Source organism: Pseudorasbora parva, chromosome 5, assembly GCF_024679245.1.
Source record: "Pseudorasbora parva isolate DD20220531a chromosome 5, ASM2467924v1, whole genome shotgun sequence".
NCBI lineage: Eukaryota > Metazoa > Chordata > Actinopteri > Cypriniformes > Gobionidae > Pseudorasbora > Pseudorasbora parva.
Genome location: NC_090176.1, coordinates 3,368,770 through 3,389,793, shown reverse-complemented (window position 1 = coordinate 3,389,793; position 21,024 = coordinate 3,368,770). Strand labels below are relative to the sequence as shown.

At 43.4% G+C, this 21,024-nt stretch overlaps 1 protein-coding gene across 1 annotated transcript in view; it reads left to right on the top strand.

Annotated features, from left to right (window-relative positions):
• The first annotated feature begins 8,534 nt into the window (after nt 1-8,534).
• LOC137075803 (bactericidal permeability-increasing protein-like) overlaps nt 8,535-21,024 on the top strand; it is a 69,846-nt gene continuing 57,356 nt past the window's right edge. Inside the window, exon 1 of the mRNA XM_067444757.1 lies at nt 8,535-8,648. The gene's annotated coding sequence lies outside the window, so the exon portion shown is untranslated. The remainder of the gene's footprint in view (nt 8,649-21,024) is intronic.

Sequence of the window (21,024 nt, the reverse complement as noted above, 5' to 3'; positions counted from 1 at the left end):
TGAAAAATAACTAATTTCATCATGAAATCATGTAGTGAAGTGTTCTGTGTGTTTCACAAACACCATATGACATCCGGCGCTGTGAAAAATAGTAATAATAATACTCGAAAACCCAACACTGACATAAGTTTTTGCTAAAACTTCAAAAGCCTGTTTAAATTATCAAAACTAGAGGCTTATCTTAACTTTAAGGTTATTTTTATCACGTAAACTACCTATATACAGCATTTATTATGCATATGTGTTTGGGAAAGAGGGAACACGGTCACATTTGCTGCAGATATACTATGCTGCCCATCATAAATCAATAAAAATCAAAGCACGAGACAGACCGGAGGAGAACACCGGAAAAGGTGACAGAATGGACGATATTCGTTTATATTTGCAATCCACAAGCCGCGGTTTAGCTTGTGGATTGCAAATATAAACGAATATCGTTCGTTCGAATATCGCGCGCACAACTGGTGCGCGCAGCTCCAACTCTCCATACGCACTGCTTCTGCCCTGCCAATGCACTACTAGCTCGTGTGGTGTGAAGGCAGCGTTACATGCTACACAGAACAAAACATGAAAGTACATGGCTGATGATGAGCACGGGCCGCGTGCCAAACAAACACACAGCACACGGACAAAAGATTATACTGCCCAAGCAAAACTACTTGCTCACACAAGACCAAGCAAATGCTCATGCAAATGCAAATGCAAAACGCTCACAAGGGGGGAAAACACATGGAGCATTAATGTCCGAAGCCTGAATCAAAACCAAACTAGAATGAAATGCCAGGATTCAAACACCACTATATAAATCCATATAAAATCCAAAACAAGCCTACTGAGTTTGCATATATGTTGTTTAAATGAACTTACATTTATAAATTACACATATATTGTTTACATATTTGGCATTAACATACAGTACCATATAAAAAGTCATCATATAAATCATTCTTATGGGTATTTCATACATGGTTTAAACCTATATCTTCATATATCCTGAGGATGTATATATGTGCTAATAGTGTATTGCTATATATGAAACATACGACATCATTACTCGGATATAGGGATATATATGTACATGTATTACCTTTCCGTATGGGAGGGGGAAAAATAGTTAATGAGCCTATTCTTACAATGATTCAGAAGCTGTTCAAAAACACAGATATTCCAGGAGTCTGTTAGTTTACCTGGTTATTGTGCATCCTGTTGTGATGGTTCATATTTTCAAACTAATACATTGCTTTCATCAGGAGAGTTCAATCTGCCATTCCAACTATACATTGATGATTTAGAAATCGCAAAACCTTTTTAATAATAATTCATAGACTCAAAGCAGTCAGTTTGGTGCAAAAGGACAATGTGTGCTGTGTGATGCGTTGCAACATTTCAACCCTGTCACTGGATTTTCTCCAGACAGCTGTCACAACCTTTTGAAAGGTATTGTACCAGTTGAGTTGTGTTTATGCCTTCAAAAGCTGGAAAACCTGAAATACTTCACTTTGGACAACTCAAACAGTAAGATTGTGTTGTTTCCATATGACTACCCTGACAAAACAAACAACCCACACCCTATACCAAAAACCTGTTTTACAAAAGGTAGTGTTGGTGAAAAAAGGTCATGAAAATGCAACCTTGCTTAGACTGTTTCCTTTTACGATAGTTCCAGTGGGAGATGAGACATGGGCTGGCTTTATGGATTTAAAAGACATTGTTGGGCTGCCATTATCACCGGCATTTACGAATGAAACTATCCAGTATTTGCAGTGTAAGATTATTGACTACAGGCAGATATTTTTTGAGGTTTTCCCTGAATCGCATTTGTGGAGCACTACCCGAATCTTGTAAGGTGTTTCAGGCCATCTTAGGGTCCTTTTTAAGAGTCAGGGATCTTATCGCCCTCGATCATCCTTGATAATGAATTTTTCATATCAAACCTGCAGAGTCTTTACTCTCTGAGGCTTCCCTATTTATGTTTAGCTCAAATTATGCATTGAATCTGTCATATCCAAGAGAAATGGCAAACAAATTTCAGTTTATTCAGAAGGTAATTTTGGGTCTTGATGATGGCAGACTTAAAGGGGGGGTGAAATGCTGTTTCACGCATACTGAGTTTTTTTACACTGGATTCCCATGCTAAACATGAACAAAGTTTCAAAAAATAAGTTAGACGTTTGATGGAGTATTTCTTCGTCATAAAAAAATACTCCTTCCGGTTTCTCACAAGTTTCGGAAAGTTTTTTCGAGTATGGGTCTGTGTGACGTCAAATGGGGCGGAATTTCCTTGTACGGGCTGTACGGGTTCTTCTCTCGGAAGGGCGTGCGCGACCAGAGCGAGAGAGCAAATGCACGACACCCATAAACGCGCTTTGCTTGGCTTTAGAAGGCCGACTGCTGCAGTCGCAAGACTTCACAAAATCCACAGTGTCATCAAAGAAGTGTTTTTGATGGAGCGGTCCCAGCGATAAAGGTTCACAGTCGTGTGTTGTTTCGCCTAAGTACACATCAGTAAAAACAACATAACCATGTATAGTTAATTTATCAATGGAGCATGCGATGTATGGTGTGTATTTAACTACATTTGTTTAGCTGACCACTATAGGTGTTGAACTAAATGTATTATTTCATATTAAACCAAGGCGCTGTTCACACAAAGCGTGCTTCTTCATTCAAATGCGCTACTATTCCATTGTTTTTTAATGTAAACACTATATGACATGCAAAACCGTTCCACTTGCTGCTAACGTTTAGTCACATATACAATAGTCCATAAATCATGTCATCATAAACCATGAGTAAACACACACAAATGTTGACAAGCTGCTAACCAAATACAGTTACAGTACCACATAGAGTCGTCCTGCTGTTGCTGCTGCTCCTGTTCAATTTCAGCCTCCGAATCAGATTCTGGATCATTTATGTATGATTGAATCTGATTGATAACCATGGTTTATTTAGGGTAATGTTTTCTTTTCCATGTTTAAGTCACAGCTTTCAGACGCTTTCAACGCAATAGCTGCGCAAGCTAGTGATTCTTTAGCTCCGCCCTCACGATACGCCTCCAGCCGCTTGGTTTTATTCGGAAATATTCAGAACAGCGTATCTTTCTTTTATAAATATAATAAAACTAAAGACTTTTCTGAGATATGAAACATGCAGTGCTGCTCTATAGGTACTCAAGATTGACATGAGATTGACTGAAACTGAGTTTTTCTGTCTGTCTGTCTGTCTAATTGCATCTATATCTGCTCCGCAGTTTTTTGGTTTGATTTTGTTTGTTTTACTCTGCAGATCGGTCAAAGGGTGTTTGTGTAGGCTGTTAATTGTAAGACTTGCTTTGTGAAGTCTCAATGTTATTTATGAAGTGGTGTATTGCCATTTCTTTTACACAACGGTCTACAGTTTCACACACTTTCTTGTGTTTCTTCCATCTGCCAACGGTGTCGCATTTCTCATTTCACCCGTTTTTGTGCGTACGCCTGGGTTAGAGCTTGCGTGAAGGACCGCACATTTTCCTGTCAAGTTTGCTTTTTATAAATACCAATTATTTCGTAGGGAGCGGCGTACACCTTCTTTTGTGCATACACAACATTTATAAATGAGGACCCTGGTATGCCTTTTTGTTGCACAGAACTGTTGTTAATGTCTGTCATGTTTTCTTATACATTTTTGTACTTTGTTTACTGATTTCAGATGAGTCATTTATACTGACTAAAGCCCTATTCGGATGTTAGTTGTTTCTCGTGGGGTCGTAAGGTATTTTTATCATTTACAGGGGGCTAATCTGAGATTTTATTGGTCCGAATCCAGAATGTCAGTGTTTTTCTCCCACCACCCGTGTAACAATCCCCGGCCAAATTACCTACTGTTTTTTGACAAGCACCAAGGTCGAATGGTTATTTAAGTGACTTTGAATGTGGCATGGTTAAGTGTTTCAGAAACAGCTGATCTACTGGGATTTTCATGCACAACCAACACTGGATAATGGACACAATTGCATTGGCCAATGATTCGATGGGCCTATAGCTTCCCATCGGAGTTAAAGCACACTCTTTTAGAGGCATCCTGGGCAGTGGAGTGGCGACATTTGTGCAGTGGCCGGCTGGTCCTCTTCACTTCCAAAACTTTGCAGTGTGTAATTTGCCGTTGTTCCTCTTAGCAGCATGATAAACAATACTTTTATTCAACGGATTATAGCTATAGCCTCGAAAGCACGAAAGAGTGCTCACTTTAAAATCACAATTAAGCTGTCACTCACATCTCAGTTCACAATCCCATAGCATTCCATCAAACTCAGTAAAGTTGCCTACACTGAATAATGAATCTCTTACTTAAATCGTGTCTTTGTTAATTATATATTCACGAGAGCAACCTGAATTGAATAAATAGCACTGAATAAAAAGCGATTTTGAGCGATTAGTGGATTCTAACTTAAACATCTCTAAATGGCCATTGCGTTCCAGAAACCAATAAGCATGTCTATGATTGGCTACATTTCTCACTGCTGCAAAACATGCTGTAAACAGGATTGTTTCAAGTTCTCCAAAGCGCAAACTCAAACATAATGTTTGCCAAATCTGTTTTGCCAATAATATTATACTATTATAATATCAACGGAGGGTGCTCGGCTTTTGTTTCAGGGTGCTTATATTTGTTTTTGTGATTTTTTTTTTTGTGATTTTTTTTCAAAAAATTATTTGTGATCAAACATTAATTGGCGGACCCCCTGCAGTACCGCTGCGGACCCCCGGTTGAAGACCCATGTTTTAAAGAATTTAATTCACACTCTCCAGAGAATTCACACAATACGGCAAAGTTTAGCAACGAATTTACAGTCTTTGTTGGAAATGTTCTTCTTGCAAAAATCATTTCCCAAAGATCATTTGATTTCAGAAAGGCTTTATTCACATTAACAAAGGCAAGTCTCTCCTGCAGGAGACAACTTCAGTTCTTTGGTTTACCTAGCATATATACATAGCTGCTTTCCCAAAATGGTAACAACCTTCAGCTAGTTTTCCAGTTGGTTTCCTGGCTCACGTCACCACATTCCAAGATCTTTTTTTGTCGATCATGCATCTTCTACATGTCATTTTGGAGCACGCCGTCACTGTCCACACACATTAATTACACACTATTTAATACAAGGCAATCGCAACTTCAGCATACATCTGATAACTAATAGTGTCTTATATACAGCTTATTTTACATTAAATTCAATAATAAAATCTTCTACATCTTCAACCGCCTCAAAACTTCAAACTTCATCCACAAGACTTTCCATCCATCCACCAATATAACACGTGAATGACTTCCCAAGATGTCGACACAACGACAAAACCGCTAATGAGTCAAAGAACCTGGGAAACCCCTCTCCAGCAAGGACCATGTGAATCCCCATTCAAATAAGACACAAACTACAAACACAAGGAATACCTCCATATTCTAACTGAACTAGTGCATTGATATAAAATTGTATAACCCTGCCTAAGAAACGATAGGAGGGTTAAATCAATGATTGAGTGTTCATTCAGGTCATGTGTCATAAATGCATATTGCTATAAACTTTTTTTAATCATTTCACTCTCTTAAAGTTAGTTACGGCCTGTTCAAATGAATGCTGGATGAATGAAAATGATTTGCTCCGCCGTAAAAATAAGTGACTCTTTCAAAATTCCCTATAAATATATTAATCATTTCCTTTGAGCTAAACGAGATTCCCTTACAGTTTTGATCTTACACTGGTCCAAATAATGACAGTACGTAGTGATGTTGATTGCCCGATCTCCACGTCGGAGAAGTTTCGCTTCTTTGCCGTCTTCAGTGTGTCCATGGCGTAAAATGAGGGCGTAGGGGAGGCGGAGCCTTGAATATATAGGGGAGTGTTATTCTAATGACGATCGTTTTCAGCCACGGCATTTATCAAGGGCAGGTATTGCGTACATCTGGATTGCAGAGGTGCGCACAGCTTCATAAATCAGGCGGTAAGAGGAGTTTAAGCATAATCTTACGCCAACATATACGCCCGTTTCTACGCAAGATTGATAAATGAGGGCCACTGTGTGCTGTGATGCGTTGCAACATTTCAACCCTGTCACTGGATTTGCCGGTTGTGACAGACAGCTGTCACAACCTTTTGAAAGGTATTGTACCAGTTGAGTTGTGTTTATGCTTTCAAAAGCTGGCAAACCTGAAATACTTCACTTTGGACTACTTAGACAGTACTATTTAGTTGTTTCCATATGACCACCCTGACAAAACGGACAAACCACACCATCTAGGCCTACCAAAAACCTGTTTCTTTAAAAGCTAGTATTGGTGAAAAAGGTCATGAAAATGCCACCTTGCTTAGACTGTTTGCTTTAATGGTAGGTGGCATGTTCCAGTAAGAGATAAGACATGGGCTGACTTAATAGATTTAAAAAACATTGTTGAGCTGTCATTATCACTATATACTCATTATAAACTATCCAGTATTTGCAGTCTAATATTATAGTGACTCCAGGCAAGGTTTTTCCTGAATCGTGTTTCGGGCTGCTAGGGTATCTCTGGAAAATGAGGTTTGAGGGGAAGCATAAACCCCGTTTCCACCACAGGAACTTTACCCAGGAACCAAGAACTTTGGGTGGTACTCGGTGTGTTTAGACCGCAGGAACCAGGCTAAAGTTCCGGGTAAATATTTCCCCCTCCAAACGGCCCTGCTCGCGAACTAGTACTTTTTCAAAGTTCAGGAACTTTCGAGGGCGGGACTTTGGCGCTGAACATGCTGATTGATTTAGCATTTTATTTCAACCGGCATTTCTAAAAGTATTTTGCGAGGTTCGGTCTACGTTCAGTAAATATCAGTCTTGGATGTTGACAAGAGAGGAAAGTTAATTTTTCTGAGGGGTAAACTTTTTATTTCGTAAGTTATGAAGATAATGTTGGACTAATGACACAGCATATATTGCCCCAGGCAGTTTTTATATTGCCCAAGGCAGTTTTTACTTTAACTGCGCCTGACAGAAGATTTTTTTTTTCTGAGATGATTACAATTTACAACAAATAATAATACTTTATTATTCCTGGTGGCCGTTAAGAGTTGCTATGGCTACAGTTAACACATTGCAGCTGCTGGAGAAAACAGCGTTGACATTTTTGATGCGGCAGACAAACTGCATGTGACAAAATGATTGCGATTGAAAGTCATTACATAAACACCAGATCGGTTTAGATAACGTCTCATGTAAACAGTCCACTCAATCTTTCAATCGGTACACACAAAAATGATTACTGTCCGTCACTGATTTGGAGGAGCACTCGCGTGCAGTCCTACATCACCGGACTAATTTGCCTAATCTTCACGGAACTTTAGATCGCGGTGGTTTAAAAGAGTTGTACATGACACCCAAAACTTTAAGAATGTTACTTCTACTCTTGCAATTAGACACCAGCTCATGAAGGCATATCATCTTAGCTCACCATCGTATTTTAAGTCACATACACAGACTTCAAGTGTCTCTTCAGTGCTAGTCTCAACACTGCCTGATTGTGCTATGGTTTTCATTCAGAGACAGAAATCTAGTAGCTCAGTCTACACCAAATCTAGAGTCACAGTAGATAGCACCAACTATGCCCCAGGAATGTTTGGTGTCTGCAGGAGCCTGTGGAGGATTGCCTCAGTTCTCGAGGATAGATTAAATCTTTCTTGTCCATAACATTGTGTCATTGCTCTTCAGTTCATTTTAGTCATGGTATCTTGGACATGAACGCTCTTATGAGCTTTCACCAATGCCAGGTAGACTGTGTAATTCAGATCAGAAACCTGAAAAAGAAACAATCACACTTGTTGCTTACTTCATTAATGGTCAGTTAATGCTGTTAATGCATTTTGCTAAAGTAATTTTGAATTTCAACATGGGTTGTTTAATATGTTTCTGAAAAAACTGTTACAAAACACATTTTCAAATGCTGTGCATGTAATTTTCTTTACTACTCTTCAGTCCATAGAAACAAGGCAGCTTCTTCCTGTTTGATGCTTTGTGTCATTGTTGATGCTAGGACTGCTCGGAAGATCACACTTGCCTTCTACCCTGAATCCATCGATGACCTGAAATGATTTTTAAAAGAAGAACTGAATTTAGATCCACAAAAAAAAGTTTTTTGCAACTTGTATCTCTGGTGGATGTTACGTCACCATTAAATAATCAGGAAAATTGAATGCCATCCTAATCAGGGACTCTGCGGTTTAGGCAAAGACATCTGAATTCACAATCTGAATCAGAAACACTTCCGAGGCTCAGGGTCCAGTGTAATCCTAGGCGGGTCCCTGTCTGTGGGCACTGCCAGGTGTCACCCGCTGGGCGGGGCTGAGAGACCAGCGGCACTGGTTTGACTGGCTGGCACTGGAAGATTGCCTTGAGGCCACCTTGAAAGACATTCAGGTGAAGAAACGTCATTGTCTGTTGTTGGTGTTCAACCTGTTTCATTCATTAAAAAAAAAAGCTTAACTAGCTTAACTTTTGGTGGCAACTCGTTGAGGAACTATGTTGAGAGCTGGTGGGAGCTTGGTGAGGGGTTTCACGTTGTTTATCTTGTCGGTAGTTTAGTGTTTAGTGTAGCAGCTAGAGGAACCGGAAGACTCACAACGAACTTGTCTTCTGTTTGGACTGGAGGTAGGAAAGTTTCACCTTTCTTTGCAGACATGTGTAGTCAGAGTTGTTTTTGTTTTTTTTCACCATGCTCTGTTTGTTAAACTTTATCTTTCATTAAACTAATTTGTTGCACCGTCATTGCGTTTCTATGGCCACTTTATATGTTATGCTATCTGGCTAGTATAGTATAGTGGATAGTAGACGCTATCTCTTTTGCCTATGCCTCTAAGGGCTTTCAATGCCCCATAGGTGTCAGAGCTCACTCCACGAGAGGCATGATTGCTTAATGGGCTTGGTCCAGTGATGTATCAATTGATGACATTTCTGAGATTTTACAACTTGGAAGTCCCTGCACTGCAGACGAGTTCTTTCTGTATAGTGAGGCTAGATACTCCGTCGGTGGGCTCTGACCCTCGTCAAGGCCCAGTTGGATTTCTGGCCAAAGTTCTACTCTATAGCCTCAGGATTTGTTCCTCAGGTAAGAGTTCAGAGTTAGGTCGTCAGCTTTAATAGCATGGCATGATTGAACTGAGTTCCCATAAGTGTCTAGCGACAATATACGAGGAACCGTTTTTGAAAGGGAATGCCGTGGTTACTCACATAACCTCTGTTCCCTGAGAGTAAGGGAATGAGTATTGTGTAGATGGCCATGCTATTAAGCGTCACAGGTCCCATTCGAATGCACGATCTTTATCACTGAGGTCGCATTCAAATGTATTTTTACGGCCGTCCACATAAGAAGAAATTACCGTCCGAATAGGGCTTTTGTTGTAAAATGCAGATATTTGAGTACGGGACAAAAAAAACAAAAAAAAAGCCAATCAGTTGCCACAAAATATTTAAGTAACTTTGCTACTAACATTTAAAGATTTTAAAATAAATTTAATTAATGTTTATTTGTGATGTAAAGTTATAAAAAAAAAAAACTAGCTATCCTTATGATATTTAAGTTTGCAAACATTTAAAAAAAAAATAGAGGCAGTTGCCTCAAATTTCTTTAGCTAGTAGAACTTATCCAGGTTTACAGTTATTTATTTACAGTTAATTATCCGTTCACTACCCCTCCTGCCTGTTCTTAGCCACAACCACCACGATTAGTCTGACATTTTTCATTAAATCCTCATGCTAAAATTGACTGTAAATCCACATTTTAAAAATATCCCTGTCTAATGAGTTCATCTCCACCACATTCCAAACCCAGAGCACCCTGCTGAAAAAATATTAAAGAACATGTTGAGTTTTGTTGTTGGAATAAGTTGTTAAAAAAGCTTAACTGATAATTTACTGTCTATCACATTCATTACAGAAAGAGTTTATGGTCCCACTTTATATTAGGTGGCCTTATCTACAATGTACTTACATCAAAAATAAGTATATAATGTATTTATTGAGTTAATATTCTGTTGCAAAACAATTTTGATGATATTGAGGTGGGATACGGGTAAAGTTAGGGTGTGGTGGTGTGGGTCAGTTTAAGGGTAAAGTTAGGGTCAGGTGTGGTGGTGTGGGTCAGTTTAAGGGTAAAGTTAGGGACAGGTGTGGTGGTGTGGGTCAGTTTAAGGGTAGAGTTAGGGACAGGTGTAGTGGTGTGGGTCAGTTTAAGGGTAGAGTTAGGGTCAGGTGTGGTGGTGTGGGTCAGTTTAAGGGTAGAGTTAGGGTCAGGTGTGGTGGTGTGGGTCAGTTTAAGGGTAGAGTTAGGGACAGGTGTAGTGGTGTGGGTCAGTTTAAGGGTAGAGTTAGGGTCAGGTGTGGTGGTGTGGGTCAGTTTAAGGGTAAAGTTAGGGTCAGGTGTGGTGGTGTGGGTCAGTTTAAGGGTAAAGTTAGGGACAGGTGTGGTGGTGTGGTCAGTTTAAGGGTAGAGTTTGAGACAGGTGTGGTGGTGTGGGTCAGTTTAAGGGTAGAGTTAGAGACAGGTGTGGTGGTGTGGGTCAGTTTAAGGGTAAAGTTAGGGTCAGGTGTGGTGGTGTGGGTCAGTTTAAGGGTAGAGTTAGAGACAGGTGTAGTGGTGTGGGTCAGTTTAAGGGTAAAGTTAGGGACAGGTGTGGTGGTGTGGGTCAGTTTAAGGGTAAAGTTAGGGTCAGGTGTGGTGGTGTGGGTCAGTTTAAGGGTAAAGTTAGGGACAGGTGTGGTGGTGTGGTCAGTTTAAGGGTAGAGTTAGAGACAGGTGTGGTGGTGTGGGTCAGTTTAAGGGTAGAGTTAGAGACAGGTGTGGTGGTGTGGGTCAGTTTAAGGGTAAAGTTAGGGTCAGGTGTGGTGGTGTGGGTCAGTTTAAGGGTAAAGTTAGGGTCAGGTGTGGTGGTGTGGGTCAGTTTAAGGGTAAAGTTAGGGACAGGTGTGGTGGTGTGGGTCAGTTTAAGGGTAAAGTTAGGGTCAGGTGTGGTGGTGTGGGTCAGTTTAAGGGTAAAGTTAGGGTCAGGTGTAGTGGTGTGGGTCAGTTTAAGGGTAAAGTTAGGGACAGGTGTGGTGGTGTGGGTCAGTTTAAGGGTAAAGTTAGGGACAGGTGTGGTGGTGTGGGTCAGTTTAAGGGTAGAGTTAGGGACAGGTGTAGTGGTGTGGGTCAGTTTAAGGGTAAAGTTAGGGACAGGTGTGGTGGTGTGGTCAGTTTAAGGGTAAAGTTAGGGACAGGTGTGGTGGTGTGGTCAGTTTAAGGGTAGAGTTAGGGACAGGTGTGGTGGTGTGGGTCAGTTTAAGGGTAGAGTTAGGGTCAGGTGTGGTGGTGTGGGTCAGTTTAAGGGTAGAGTTAGGGTCAGGTGTGGTGGTGTGGTCAGTTTAAGGGTAGAGTTAGAGACAGGTGTGGTGGTGTGGGTCAGTTTAAGGGTAGAGTTAGAGACAGGTGTGGTGGTGTGGGTCAGTTTAAGGGTAAAGTTAGGGTCAGGTGTGGTGGTGTGGGTCAGTTTAAGGGTAGAGTTAGAGACAGGTGTAGTGGTGTGGGTCAGTTTAAGGGTAAAGTTAGGGACAGGTGTGGTGGTGTGGGTCAGTTTAAGGGTAAAGTTAGGGTCAGGTGTGGTGGTGTGGGTCAGTTTAAGGGTAAAGTTAGGGACAGGTGTGGTGGTGTGGTCAGTTTAAGGGTAGAGTTAGAGACAGGTGTGGTGGTGTGGGTCAGTTTAAGGGTAGAGTTAGAGACAGGTGTGGTGGTGTGGGTCAGTTTAAGGGTAAAGTTAGGGTCAGGTGTGGTGGTGTGGGTCAGTTTAAGGGTAGAGTTAGAGACAGGTGTAGTGGTGTGGGTCAGTTTAAGGGTAAAGTTAGGGACAGGTGTGGTGGTGTGGGTCAGTTTAAGGGTAAAGTTAGGGACAGGTGTGGTGGTGTGGGTCAGTTTAAGGGTAGAGTTAGGGACAGGTGTAGTGGTGTGGGTCAGTTTAAGGGTAAAGTTAGGGACAGGTGTGGTGGTATGGTCAGTTTAAGGGTAAAGTTAGGGACAGGTGTGGTGGTGTGGTCAGTTTAAGGGTAGAGTTAGGGACAGGTGTGGTGGTGTGGGTCAGTTTAAGGGTAGAGTTAGGGTCAGGTGTGGTGGTGTGGGTCAGTTTAAGGGTAGAGTTAGGGTCAGGTGTGGTGGTGTGGTCAGTTTAAGGGTAGAGTTAGAGACAGGTGTGGTGGTGTGGGTCAGTTTAAGGGTAGAGTTAGAGACAGGTGTGGTGGTGTGGGTCAGTTTAAGGGTAGAGTTAGGGTCAGTTGTGGTGGTGTGGTCAGTTTAAGGGTAGAGTTAGGGTGAGGTGTGGTGGTATGGGTCAGTTTAAGGGTAGAGTTAGGGTCAGGTGTGGTGGTGTGGGTCAGTTTAAGGGTAGAGTTAGGGACAGGTGTGGTGGTGTGGGTCAGTTTAAGGGTAAAGTTAGGGACAGGTGTGGTGGTGTGGGTCAGTTTAAGGGTAAAGTTAGGGACAGGTGTGGTGGTGTGGTCAGTTTAAGGGTAGAGTTAGGGACAGGTGTGGTGGTGTGGGTCAGTCTAAGGGTAGAGTTAGGGTCAGGCGTGGTGGTGTGGGTCAGTTTAAGGGTAGAGTTAGGGTCAGGTGTGGTGGTGTGGGTCAGTTTAAGGGTAAAGTTAGGGTCAGGTGTGGTGGTGTGGGTCAGTTTAAGGGTAGAGTTAGGGACAGGTGTGGTGTTGTGGGTCAGTTTAAGGGTAAAGTTAGGGACAGGTGTGGTGGTGTGGGTCAGTTTAAGGGTAGAGTTAGGGACAGGTGTGGTGGTGTGGGTCAGTTTAAGGGTAGAGTTAGGGTCAGGTGTGGTGGTGTGGGTCAGTTTAAGGGTAGAGTTAGGGTCAGGTGTGGTGGTGTGGGTCAGTTTAAGGGTAGAGTTAGGGTCAGGTGTGGTGGTGTGGTCAGTTTAAGGGTAGAGTTAGAGACAGGTGTGGTGGTGTGGGTCAGTTTAAGGGTAGAGTTAGGGACAGGTGTGGTGGTGTGGGTCAGTTTAAGGGTAGAGTTAGGGACAGGTGTGGTGGTGTGGGTCAGTTTAAGGGTAGAGTTAGGGACAGGTGTGGTGGTATGGGTCAGTTTAAGGGTAGAGTTAGGGTCAGGTGTGGTGGTGTGGGTCAGTTTAAGGGTAGAGTTAGGGACAGGTGTGGTGGTGTGGGTCAGTTTAAGGGTAAAGTTAGGGACAGGTGTGGTGGTGTGGGTCAGTTTACGGGTAAAGTTAGGGACAGGTGTGGTGGTGTGGTCAGTTTAAGGGTAGAGTTAGGGACAGGTGTGGTGGTGTGGGTCAGTCTAAGGGTAGAGTTAGGGTCAGGTGTGGTGGTGTGGGTCAGTTTAAGGGTAGAGTTAGGGTCAGGTGTGGTGGTGTGGGTCAGTTTAAGGGTAAAGTTAGGGTCAGGTGTGGTGGTGTGGGTCAGTTTAAGGGTAGAGTTAGGGACAGGTGTGGTGTTGTGGGTCAGTTTAAGGGTAGAGTTAGGGTCAGGTGTGGTGGTGTGGGTCAGTTTAAGGGTAGAGTTAGGGTCAGGTGTGGTGGTGTGGTCAGTTTAAGGGTAGAGTTAGAGACAGGTGTGGTGGTGTGGGTCAGTTTAAGGGTAGAGTTAGGGACAGGTGTGGTGGTGTGGGTCAGTTTAAGGGTAGAGTTAGGGACAGGTGTGGTGGTGTGGGTCAGTTTAAGGGTAGAGTTAGGGACAGTTGTGGTGTTGTGGGTCAGTTTAAGGGTAGAGTTAGAGACAGGTGTGGTGGTGTGGGTCAGTTTAAGGGTAGAGTTAGGGTCAGGTGTGGTGGTGTGGGTCAGTTTAAGGGTAAAGTTAGGGACAGGTGTAGTGGTGTGGGTCAGTTTAAGGGTAGAGTTAGAGACAGGTGTGGTGGTGTGGGTCAGTTTAAGGGTAGAGTTAGGGTCAGGTGTGGTGGTGTGGGTCAGTTTAAGGGTAGAGTTAGAGACAGGTGTAGTGGTGTGGGTCAGTTTAAGGGTAAAGTTAGGGACAGGTGTGGTGGTGTGGGTCAGTTTAAGGGTAAAGTTAGGGTCAGGTGTGGTGGTGTGGGTCAGTTTAAGGGTAAAGTTAGGGACAGGTGTGGTGGTGTGGTCAGTTTAAGGGTAGAGTTAGAGACAGGTGTGGTGGTGTGGGTCAGTTTAAGGGTAGAGTTAGAGACAGGTGTGGTGGTGTGGGTCAGTTTAAGGGTAAAGTTAGGGTCAGGTGTGGTGGTGTGGGTCAGTTTAAGGGTAAAGTTAGGGTCAGGTGTGGTGGTGTGGGTCAGTTTAAGGGTAAAGTTAGGGACAGGTGTGGTGGTGTGGGTCAGTTTAAGGGTAAAGTTAGGGTCAGGTGTGGTGGTGTGGGTCAGTTTAAGGGTAAAGTTAGGGTCAGGTGTAGTGGTGTGGGTCAGTTTAAGGGTAAAGTTAGGGACAGGTGTGGTGGTGTGGGTCAGTTTAAGGGTAAAGTTAGGGACAGGTGTGGTGGTGTGGGTCAGTTTAAGGGTAGAGTTAGGGACAGGTGTAGTGGTGTGGGTCAGTTTAAGGGTAAAGTTAGGGACAGGTGTGGTGGTGTGGTCAGTTTAAGGGTAAAGTTAGGGACAGGTGTGGTGGTGTGGTCAGTTTAAGGGTAGAGTTAGGGACAGGTGTGGTGGTGTGGGTCAGTTTAAGGGTAGAGTTAGGGTCAGGTGTGGTGGTGTGGGTCAGTTTAAGGGTAGAGTTAGGGTCAGGTGTGGTGGTGTGGTCAGTTTAAGGGTAGAGTTAGAGACAGGTGTGGTGGTGTGGGTCAGTTTAAGGGTAGAGTTAGAGACAGGTGTGGTGGTGTGGGTCAGTTTAAGGGTAAAGTTAGGGTCAGGTGTGGTGGTGTGGGTCAGTTTAAGGGTAGAGTTAGAGACAGGTGTAGTGGTGTGGGTCAGTTTAAGGGTAAAGTTAGGGACAGGTGTGGTGGTGTGGGTCAGTTTAAGGGTAAAGTTAGGGTCAGGTGTGGTGGTGTGGGTCAGTTTAAGGGTAAAGTTAGGGACAGGTGTGGTGGTGTGGTCAGTTTAAGGGTAGAGTTAGAGACAGGTGTGGTGGTGTGGGTCAGTTTAAGGGTAGAGTTAGAGACAGGTGTGGTGGTGTGGGTCAGTTTAAGGGTAAAGTTAGGGTCAGGTGTGGTGGTGTGGGTCAGTTTAAGGGTAGAGTTAGAGACAGGTGTAGTGGTGTGGGTCAGTTTAAGGGTAAAGTTAGGGACAGGTGTGGTGGTGTGGGTCAGTTTAAGGGTAAAGTTAGGGACAGGTGTGGTGGTGTGGGTCAGTTTAAGGGTAGAGTTAGGGACAGGTGTAGTGGTGTGGGTCAGTTTAAGGGTAAAGTTAGGGACAGGTGTGGTGGTATGGTCAGTTTAAGGGTAAAGTTAGGGACAGGTGTGGTGGTGTGGTCAGTTTAAGGGTAGAGTTAGGGACAGGTGTGGTGGTGTGGGTCAGTTTAAGGGTAGAGTTAGGGTCAGGTGTGGTGGTGTGGGTCAGTTTAAGGGTAGAGTTAGGGTCAGGTGTGGTGGTGTGGTCAGTTTAAGGGTAGAGTTAGAGACAGGTGTGGTGGTGTGGGTCAGTTTAAGGGTAGAGTTAGAGACAGGTGTGGTGGTGTGGGTCAGTTTAAGGGTAGAGTTAGGGTCAGTTGTGGTGGTGTGGTCAGTTTAAGGGTAGAGTTAGGGTGAGGTGTGGTGGTATGGGTCAGTTTAAGGGTAGAGTTAGGGTCAGGTGTGGTGGTGTGGGTCAGTTTAAGGGTAGAGTTAGGGACAGGTGTGGTGGTGTGGGTCAGTTTAAGGGTAAAGTTAGGGACAGGTGTGGTGGTGTGGGTCAGTTTAAGGGTAAAGTTAGGGACAGGTGTGGTGGTGTGGTCAGTTTAAGGGTAGAGTTAGGGACAGGTGTGGTGGTGTGGGTCAGTCTAAGGGTAGAGTTAGGGTCAGGCGTGGTGGTGTGGGTCAGTTTAAGGGTAGAGTTAGGGTCAGGTGTGGTGGTGTGGGTCAGTTTAAGGGTAAAGTTAGGGTCAGGTGTGGTGGTGTGGGTCAGTTTAAGGGTAGAGTTAGGGACAGGTGTGGTGTTGTGGGTCAGTTTAAGGGTAAAGTTAGGGACAGGTGTGGTGGTGTGGGTCAGTTTAAGGGTAGAGTTAGGGACAGGTGTGGTGGTGTGGGTCAGTTTAAGGGTAGAGTTAGGGTCAGGTGTGGTGGTGTGGGTCAGTTTAAGGGTAGAGTTAGGGTCAGGTGTGGTGGTGTGGGTCAGTTTAAGGGTAGAGTTAGGGTCAGGTGTGGTGGTGTGGTCAGTTTAAGGGTAGAGTTAGAGACAGGTGTGGTGGTGTGGGTCAGTTTAAGGGTAGAGTTAGGGACAGGTGTGGTGGTGTGGGTCAGTTTAAGGGTAGAGTTAGGGACAGGTGTGGTGGTGTGGGTCAGTTTAAGGGTAGAGTTAGGGACAGGTGTGGTGGTATGGGTCAGTTTAAGGGTAGAGTTAGGGTCAGGTGTGGTGGTGTGGGTCAGTTTAAGGGTAGAGTTAGGGACAGGTGTGGTGGTGTGGGTCAGTTTAAGGGTAAAGTTAGGGACAGGTGTGGTGGTGTGGGTCAGTTTACGGGTAAAGTTAGGGACAGGTGTGGTGGTGTGGTCAGTTTAAGGGTAGAGTTAGGGACAGGTGTGGTGGTGTGGGTCAGTCTAAGGGTAGAGTTAGGGTCAGGTGTGGTGGTGTGGGTCAGTTTAAGGGTAGAGTTAGGGTCAGGTGTGGTGGTGTGGGTCAGTTTAAGGGTAAAGTTAGGGTCAGGTGTGGTGGTGTGGGTCAGTTTAAGGGTAGAGTTAGGGACAGGTGTGGTGTTGTGGGTCAGTTTAAGGGTAGAGTTAGGGTCAGGTGTGGTGGTGTGGGTCAGTTTAAGGGTAGAGTTAGGGTCAGGTGTGGTGGTGTGGTCAGTTTAAGGGTAGAGTTAGAGACAGGTGTGGTGGTGTGGGTCAGTTTAAGGGTAGAGTTAGGGACAGGTGTGGTGGTGTGGGTCAGTTTAAGGGTAGAGTTAGGGACAGGTGTGGTGGTGTGGGTCAGTTTAAGGGTAGAGTTAGGGACAGTTGTGGTGTTGTGGGTCAGTTTAAGGGTAGAGTTAGAGACAGGTGTGGTGGTGTGGGTCAGTTTAAGGGTAGAGTTAGGGTCAGGTGTGGTGGTGTGGGTCAGTTTAAGGGTAAAGTTAGGGACAGGTGTAGTTGTGTGGGTCAGTTTAAGGGTAGAGTTAGAGACAGGTGTGGTGGTGTGGGTCAGTTTAAGGGTAGAGTTAGGGTCAGGTGTGGTGGTGTGGGTCAGTTTAAGGGTAGAGTTAGGGTCAGGTGTGGTGGTGTGGGTCAGTTTAAGGGTAGAGTTAGGGACAGGTGTGGTGGTGTGGGTCAGTTTAAGGATAGAGTTAGGGTCAGGTGTGGTGGTGTGGGTCAGTTTAAGGGTAAAGTTAGGGAAAGGTGTGGTAGTGTGGGTCAGTTTAAGGGTAAAGTTAGGGTCAGGTGTGGTGGTGTGGGTCAGTTTTAGGGTAGAGTTAGGGACAGGTGTGGTGGTGTGGGTCAGTCTAAGGGTAGAGTTAGGGTCAGGTGTGGTGGTGTGGGTCAGTTTAAGGGTAGAGTTAGGGTCAGGTGTGGTGGTGTGGGTCAGTTTAAGGGTAAAGTTAGGGTCAGGTGTGGTGGTGTGGGTCAGTTTAAGGGTAGAGTTAGGGACAGGTGTGGTGTTGTGGGTCAGTTTAAGGGTAAAGTTAGGGACAGGTGTGGTGGTGTGGGTCAGTTTAAGGGTAGAGTTAGGGACAGGTGTGGTGGTGTGGGTCAGTTTAAGGGTAGAGTTAGGGTCAGGTGTGGTGGTGTGATCCGATTAAGCAGATAGCAGACACAAATGGTGTCTGTATCTGGATATTAGTCAACACTCCACAACAAAAAATGAGACATCCCTTATACACACACACACACACACACACACACACACACACACACACACACACACACACACACACACACACACACACACACACACACACACACGCGCACTCACCTATAGCGCACCTGAATCCAGTTTGGTGATCATCATGCTGCAAACCTCACGGTTAGTAGCCAAATTAACTAGGCAACAAATGCTGTTACACTTGCAATGCCCTGTCAATCCATTTTGCTTTACGTTGATAATGTTGTGTTTTGAATTATTATTTTGACCTTATTCACCGGAAGCTATGGCACTGGGAATATTAAATGACGTTTGTCTGATAAAAGGTAACAAAAATTACATATATACTATTTGGTTTCTCGCAGTAACCGATCCTTTCATGTCTTAAGACATCAATGTGTCGCCCCAAGCTGCATGGTTTAATATGGGTTCGTACTCTCATTGATCTCATAGTCTAAAATATCCCCATGGATATGCATTATATGACGATCACACTGCAACGGTTGGAGTTAAAAACCTTACTCTAATCTTTAGCAGATAAACATTTAGAAAATTGTTTTTGAGTGAACAATCCCTTTAAGTAAAACCTGCTACACAAAATGAGAACCAGCAATCAGTTCACACACAAATAATAGTCTTTTTAATAGATGTGCACTTCATCTTATGTTAAGAGATTATGCAAGCGTTTGCTAAGTATTTCACATTTTGGACATTGCTTGTCTATTATTCTTGGCTATAAATAACTTTGTTGACAAAGGCTATTTTCACTAACTCTCTAACTCTGCCCACCACTGATCATAAATGTACGCACAGTACAGACGAGACAGATCTCACGAAAATGCGTATAAATAGTACGAGTTTGCAATCTCGTGAAATGTATACGCCAAAATGAGTTTTGGCGTGCGTATGGTACGCGGTTTTTCGCGTGCATATGATACGCACTTTATGGCGTATTATACATACGAACTCCCCACCCCACCACCCTAAACCTACCCAAGAGCGTGTCATATTGTGACGATGTCATAAAATAAATAAAGTGCAAGGACTTGTTCATTTATCAGTCATCATTCATTTGTATAAACAGGCATCGTTCCCTATTGCCGAATTAAGATGGCGGCGTCTTATGTCCAGCCTCTTTACCTTTATCTGGAGGACGTGCGTCACTGACAAAAAGGTAGATGGTGGCAAGATGGCGGCGGCTGTCGAGTGTCATTGAAACGCTCGCGAAACTCCCCTTAAAGACTCCCGCGGCGATTTGTTTTTTATCCGCGGGTTGAAGTACTCGTCGGCGTGTTCTATGGAGAGCGCTTTCCGGAGCATGAAGAGAAAGGATCCTCGTCATTGAGTTACTAGCGGCTCGTCGTTGAGACGCTGCAGGGAGAACGCTATGAGAGGGTTGGTCTGAAAACCCGAAATGAATGAACGGAGTGGGAGTTTGCAGCCTCGTATTAATGCCTAAGGAAAGGTGTACAAGGCCATGAGGAGTCGTGAGTAAAATCCAGCCTGCCGTGGATGACTGTTTGACTTTGACTTGACTGTTTTTAAGGGGAATAATTTATTTATTTCCTCTTATTATACTTTTTGACTATTTGAACTATTTTTGTTGCTGATTATTTATCGTTTGTATTTTGGATTGTTTTTTGATGCCTTTTGGACTGAACTAGTTTTGTTTATTTATTTTTATTTAGCCTATTTTTTGGCTGGACAATTGGAACTGATATTTTTGTTTTTTTCTCGAAATTCTTTGGTTCTCTACTTATGTAAATGTTGGGACTTTTGATAAATGCACATGGTTGAATATATATCAAAAAGAAATTCTACATGTGTTGTGTTGAATGAGTTTTGCTTAAAGAGGGTTTATTATGGGTTTTATTACCTGCATCGCTGATATCAATTCCTTATCTCACTTATAAAGGTTTTGTGTAAGACCATTGACAAAACAGACTATACAGGACCTTTGTACGTTTTTTTCCTTAAAGTTTAAAGTAATGACAGAAACCCTGTCTGGCACCCCAGCAAATAAAAAAAACCCAAAACAAAGAAGTGAGAAAGCGTTACATAAAAAATGGCACCCCAGATGGGACCCAAATATTAAAGCTTGTGAGAAGGAAATTGTACTCAAATAAAATCACTCTTCATCATTCAAACCGACTAAAACCCAACACTTAATATGGCTGCATCTTCAAGCAAGTCTTGTCATGGAATAGAGGGAGATCAAAACCAAATTCCAAACCAGGACTTTACAGAGGATCTTATGGACATAATGTCTTTGAATCAGGATGGTTTTCCATCCCTTTTTCCTAGTGCATTGGAAGGATTTCCAGCTCTTCCATCTCAACATACTCTGCTGGATATGGACTTAACAGGAAGTTTTGATCTCCGGCCCCCTTTATCATCGTCATCTCAGCCCTCCTTAGGAGCAACTGGATTCATGGACACTCTGACACTTCAGCAATTGAGTGAAACGACCAGAACCCAATGCCAGAATCTAAAAGACACATTTTTCACTGAAATTGGAGAGTTGAAAGATGCTGTAAACACTTTGACTTTGAATGGGGATTCTGCATCTGGGAAACAAACAACAGAAATAAAACAGCTTATGAGTAATCAGTTTGAGCACTTCAGAAAAGAGTTTAATAACATGCTGCATTGGCGACTAAAGAATCATCATGCAGAGGTATTAAAGGATTTCAATGGTGTCTTGGAACCAATGGCTACATCTCTGGATCTCATTCAAAAGGCCACTGATCAATGTACTCAACAAATGAAAACCTTCATTGCTCATACAAGCTCCAATAGTAATTTACAGGATGAACTCCATCAGTGCACCCAGCATTTGCATCAATTAGCTATGGACATTGAGGTTCTCAAGTCATCACAGCAGATTTACAGGAAAGCAAATGCTTCTGTGCAAACAATAAAGTCACCATCCCCTTCTCCTGTGGTGGAAACTCCAGTGGTGAATACCAGATTACAGCGACTCCATTCTACATTTCAGAATGGACTTGGTGATTCTGAGCTTAATCCCACAAATGAATCCGTAACCACCGTTGAAGGTAGAGGACGTTTTGGGGGGAAACAGCCTATTAAAATCCAATTTCCTTGCTTTGGTAGACT